Raw genomic sequence first — 6359 nt, forward strand, 5'->3', positions numbered from 1 at the left:
CTTCAGACAGTCACTCGTGCAGTGTAGGACATGATCTTTGGGAGGCTGACATAACCAGGTGCTTCACACTGGCTGAGCACACAGAGATGTTCAGCAGATTGAGAGAGAGGCAGAGGAGAGGAACGGTTGGGCTATGCTCTGCCCTGAGCCAGAGATTAGAAAGTTGCACTGGTCAGGACTGAAACTTCTCTTTAAAAAATGTAAAACCGGCAAAGATTTTATTATTCAAATATGTTTCTATTAAACCAACCTTTGCGCTCTCATTTCAAGCCGACACCTTGCAATGTTTCTTCATTCACGTAGAATCAAGGGACCAAATCACAGTGAAAAGGTCGTTGCACCTGCCGCTACAAATCATTCCACATGATGGCGCTGTTAGCTGTAAAGAAATCAGCACTTGGCAGTCACAAAGGGTCCCAGGCAAACCTTTAGCTTATCTTTGTGATGGCTGTGTGTGGAGAAACGTCTGAGTCATTCATCACTCAGGAAATGATTGCGTAACCCACTTTGGGTCTTCGAATTCACAGTCCAGGCTGACACTCTACTTCAGTGCTATGGAGCAATGAATGCATTGTCAGAGGAGCCATCCTTTGGGAGAAACAATAACCTGAGGTCCTCATTGCTCATTCAAGTGGACGGTAAACAACAATAACAAGAAGATTACATTTGTATAGCACCTTTCACATTGGGAGGACGTCCCAAGGCACTGGACAGTGTACAGCATTTCAGACCTGAGCTGGGGTCAGGGAGAAGGGAGGGGAAGGGGGGTGGCTGATGGCATGGTTGAAGAGGAGGGTTTTGAGGTGGAACTTGAAGGAGACTAAGGAGGGGGCGAGGCAGAGTGATTAGGGGATGGAATTCCAGAGGTTGGGAGGAGAGTGGCTGAAGGATCTCCCGCCAATGGTGGGGCGGGTGGATCAGGGCACGTGGAGCAGGCCAGAGCTGATTGAGCGGATGGGTTGGTAGGGGGTTAGGAGGTCACAGAGGTAGGGTGGGGCGAGGCCATGGAGGGCAATGTAGGTCAGGACCAGGATCTTGAACTGGATCCTCTGAAGGATAGGGAGACAATGGAGTCGGGTGAGAATGAGGGGGGATGGGATCACGGAGTTTGGTGCAGGAGAGGACACGGGCTGCAGAGTTCTGGATTATCTGCAGCCTGTGGAGGGAGAAGTTGGGAAGGCCGACAAGCAGGGCGTTTGCATAGTCGAGCCTGGAGGTGATGAAGGTATGAACAAGAGTTTCAGCGGCCTGAGGGGTGAGGTAGTCGCGGAGTTGGGCGATGTTACGGAGGTGAAGGAAGGCAGAGCGGGTTAAGGCTTGGATGTGGGGAAGAAAAGACAGTTGAGGGTTGAACAAGACACCTGGGTTCCTGACTGTCTGGTGAGTTGTAATGTGCAACCATGGAGGTTGATGTTGCCGGAGCCTGAGGTGCAGAGGCGCTGGCGCGAGCCAATCAGGAGGGCCTCAGTCTTGTTCACATTCAACTGTAGGAAATTTGTCTTCATCCAGGACTTATATCATAGAATCATAGAATGTTACGGCACAGAAGGAGGCCATTCGGCCCATCGAGTCTGTGCCGGCTCTTTGACAGAGCAACTGACTTTTATTAACCCCACTCACCAGCTTTCTCCCCATAACCCTGCAAACCCGTCTTCTCCAGATACCTATCCAGTTCTCTCTTAAAAGCTGCCCTTTCGGGCAGATCATTCCAAATTCGAACTCGCTGAGTGAAAAAAATTCTTCTAACCTCCCCTCTGCTTCTTTTGGTAGATATCTTAAGACTGTGACCATAGGTCACAGACACACCTACCAGCGGAAACAGCTTTTCCCTATCTAGCCTGTCGAAACCTTTCATGATCTTGAAGACCTCTATCAGGTCCCCGAGTAACCTTCTCTGCTCTAATGGGAAAAGTCCTAACTTCTCCAGCCTGTCCTCATAGCTAAGGTTCCCCATTCCTGGTATCACTCTCGTGAATCTCCTCTGCACCCTTTCCAGTGCCTTAATGTCCTTCCTGAGGTAAGGTGCGCAGAACTGGACGCAGTACTCCAGCTGAGGCCTAACCAGTGTTTTGTATAGATTAAGCATAACCTCCCTACTCTTATACTCTATGCCCCTACTAATGAAGCTCAGTACACCAAATGCCCTTTTTCTGCCCTATCTACCTGCTCTGCCACCTTCAATGAATCGCTTACTTGAACGTCCAGATCTCTCTGTACGTTCACCCCCCTTAAGATTGAGCTACCAAGTCTATATTGCCTCCTATCATTTTTCCTACCTATGTATATCACCTTGCACTTATGTACATTGAAATCCATCTGCCACATGTCAGCCCATTCCACAATTCTGTGTATGTCTGCCTGCAGTCCGTCACAATCTTCTTCACTATTTACTATCCTACCTAACTTGGTATCATCTGCAAACTTGGAAATAGTGCTCCCTATGCCCAAGTCCAGATCATTAATATATATTAGAAAGAGCAGTGTTCCCAATACCGATCTCTGGGGGACACCGCTGCACACCTCCTTCCATTGCGAGAAACACCCATTAACCACCACCCTCTGTCACTCAGCCAGTTCCTAATCCAAACGGCTACTGTCCCCTTAATATCGTGGGCCTCCAGTTTTTTTATTAACCTCTTATGCGGTACTGTGTCAAAAGCCTTTTTAAAATCCATGTAAATAATGTCCACCGCATTTCCCTCATCAACCCTCGCAGTCACCTCTTCAAAAAATTCTATTAGATTTGTTAGGCAAGATTTGCCTTTAACAAATCCATGTTGGCTGTCTCTAATTACCTCATGTTCCTCTAAGTAGAGATTTATTTTGTCCCGGATTATGGTCTCCAGTAGTTTTCCTATTACCGAAGTTAGGCTGACTGACCTGTAATTTCCGGGTTTGTCTTTCTTCCCCTTTTTGTGGAAGGGGGTAACATTAGCCACTCTCCAGTCTCTTGGCACCACTCCTGTGTCCAATGACGATTGAAATATAATGGCGAAAGCCTCCGCTATTTGAACCCGTATCTCCCACAGCAACCTTGGGTGAAACCCATCTGGTCCTGGTGACTTATCAATTTTGAGCCCAGTCAATCTTTTCAGAACTTCCTCTCTGTCTATAGTAATCTGATCTATGTCCTCTACCCTCTCATCCAATACTGCGGCATTTGGGGCATCCATTTCCGTTGTGAAGACAGATGCAAAGTACTCGTTCAGTACATCAGCCACGCCCTCTGCCTCCACAACAAGATTGCCGTCATTGTCTTTGATTGGCCCCACCCTACCTTTAACTAACCTTTTTTCCTTTATGTGCTTATAAAATATTTTAGGATTCCCCTTTATGTTACCCGCTAACCTCTTCTCATGCGATCTTTTAGCCTGTCTTATCGCTCTTTTAAGATCACTCCTGCATTCTCTATAATGCGCTTTGCTATCCTCAGTGTCTTGCATCCGCCAATTGTCGTACGCCATCTTCTTTTTCATCCTAGACAGAATATCCCTGGTCATCCAGGCTGGCTTGGTTCTCGCACATTTCCCTTTTGTGGGAATATATCTATTTAGACCCTGAGCTATCGTATCTTTGAAGATTTTCCATTGCTCATGAGTCGTTTTACCTGCCATTCTTACTTGCCAGTCCACCAACTCTAGGTCCCTCTTTAGCCCATCAAAATTAGCTCTTTTCCAGTCAAGCATTTTCACCCTTGACTGTACTTTGTCCTTGTTCATGAGTAATCTAAATCTAATAATATTATGGTCACTGTTACCTAGATGCTCCCCTACCGAAACTTGTTCAACCTGACCTACTTCATTCCCTAGGACAAGATCCAGCAATGCTTCCTTCCTTGTAGGACTGGAGACATACTGCTCAAGAAAATTTTCCTGTACACAGTTGATGAATCTTTCTCCTGCCTTGCCCTTAACGCTGCTATTTTGCCAATCTATATTGGGATAATTGAAATCCCCCATTATGACAACTCTGTTCGCCCTACATCTGTCCGTGATCTGGTTGCAGATCTGCTCTTCTATCTCCTTCCCGCTATCTGGTGGTCTATAGTAAACCCCTATCAGTGTAACCACTCCTTTCCTATTTCTGACCTCTAACCAGATCGATTCTGTTGTCGGGCCCTCTAGAGTCTCGTCCCTTTCTACAGCTACAATTGTATCCTTAACTAATATTGCCACCCCTCCACCCTTTCTTCCTTCTCTATCCTTCCTGAACACATTATACCCTGGAATATTTATCTCCCATTCCTGTCCTGGCTTGAGCCATGTCTCAGTTACTGCTACCACATCGTAACCCCTATGGCCAGTTGAACCTGCAGCTCATCAACCTTATTCCCTAAGCTACGTGCATTTAGGTACATGCATTTGAGGAAATTGTCCACATGTACCTGCTCTATATTTCCCACTTGTCTTTTTCCTCTATTCCCTAATCTATTGTTTATCCTGGGATACCCATCCCCCCTCGCCACTAGTTTAAATTAGCCCCCCAGCATTCGATAATCTCTTGGCCAGGAAGCTAACCCCTGCCTTGCTTAAGTGCCGCCCATCCGCAAGGTAATGATCCCACCTCCCCCAGTAGTGGTCCCAATTGTCCACAAAACGGAAACCTTCTTTTCTGGACCATTTTTCCAGCCAGTCGTTCATACGCCTGATCCTTTCATTATGGTGCCCCATTGCCTGAGGCACCGGGAGTAACCCAGAGATCACCACCTTGGATGTTCTGGCCTTGAGTTTGTTCCCCAACTTTTGATACTCGCCCTGGAGTATCTCAGCCCTCTTCTTCCCAATATCGTGGGTCCCCACATGGACCACGACTTCTGGACATTCTCCTTCCCCCTGAAGAATCTTGTCCACACGCTGGGTAAAGTCCACTACCCTCGCACCAGGAAGGCAGCAAACCATCCTAGCCTCACAATTCTTATGACAGAAGATCCTGTCAGTGTCTTGCACTGTTGAATCCCCTATCAGTACAATGTTGCCCGTGTGATCCATGCCCCTGTTCTGTTGGACAGAATGTTCACTGCTGTCCTCATGGAAGGTTTCCACGCTCTCAATTGCTAACGCTGAGTACTGATTTTAGACCGGTACTCTGTTGGGGGTGCTCTGCCTTGCACAAGCCCTCTTCTTTCCCCGTCACCCAATCACTTTTAGCATGTGGCTGTGTGTTGGGCTCCTCTGGGAATGGTCCTGTTCCTGAACTCTGACCTCCCGATGGCTCCAGTACCCCTCTCTCATGGTTCCTATACAGTGATGGGCTGCTATCGCTGAGTCCTAGGGGAGTGAGGGTCTCCTCCACCATACTGTCCAGGAACCTCTCACTGTCCCTGATGGAGCGCAGTGTTTGCACCTGGGCTTCCAGCTCAGCTACTCTCAGCTGAAGCTCCTTGATTTCCAGACACTTGTGGCAGATGAAGTCGCCCGGGCTTAAGGCGCCCTCCATTGACTCCCACATGTGACAGACCTCGCAGTTTACCTGCCACACCATCTTCACAATCTTTATATAGATACAAAGATATATAGCCTGCCCCCACTTCCCCCTCTGCACCTAATTCCCACTCTCACCAAATTCCCTCACACTCTGGCCTCGCCTCACTCCGGACATAGCTCACTCTGGGTTCTCGCAGCTATCTCCTATTTATACTTTCTGGGTGCAACCCGTTTCTGATTTGCTCAGCAGTAATTTGGAATTAACACCTAATCAAGTGATTAATCAATAAGTTAAGTTAATCAATAAGTTACTTGTTAATGGCTAGGCCTAATTGACTACAACTGCTCCCTGTAAAGTTACCCCACAAGACCAATGTACCAATGGTATCAGCAATTTTAACTAACACAAGACTTAAAACAACTACAACAACTACTACAAGACTTGAATAACAACAACAACAACAAATTGGGTTATGTACTAACGATAGCAGTTCTCACGACACTCACAGCAGCAATTCCCACTCTCACCAAATTCTCTCATACTCTGGCCTCGCCTCACTCCGGACGTAGCTCACTCTGGGCTCTCGGCTCGACTTGATGTCCAACAGGCAGTTGTCAGGACAGCAGTGGTGCTTGAGTTGAGGGTGGAGGCAGAAAGATAGAGTTGGGTGTCATCCGCATACATATGGAAGTTGACCCCATGTCTGCGGATGATGTCACCAAGGGGGAGCATGTAGACATTAAAGAGAAGAGGGCCAAGGACAGAGCCCTGGGGGACACCAGACGTGACAGTGCGGGGCCTGGAGGAGAAACTGTTAGAGGCAACAAAGTGGAGACGGTGAGAGAGAGAGGAATCGAACCAGGCAAGAGCAGGTCCGCGAAGATTAAGTAAAGCGGAGAGGTGGTGTATGAGGATGGAGTGGTCGACAGTGTCGA

The sequence above is a fragment of the Callorhinchus milii genome, unplaced genomic scaffold (genome assembly GCF_018977255.1).
Source record: "Callorhinchus milii isolate IMCB2004 unplaced genomic scaffold, IMCB_Cmil_1.0 Scaffold6, whole genome shotgun sequence".
Lineage (NCBI taxonomy): Eukaryota > Metazoa > Chordata > Chondrichthyes > Chimaeriformes > Callorhinchidae > Callorhinchus > Callorhinchus milii.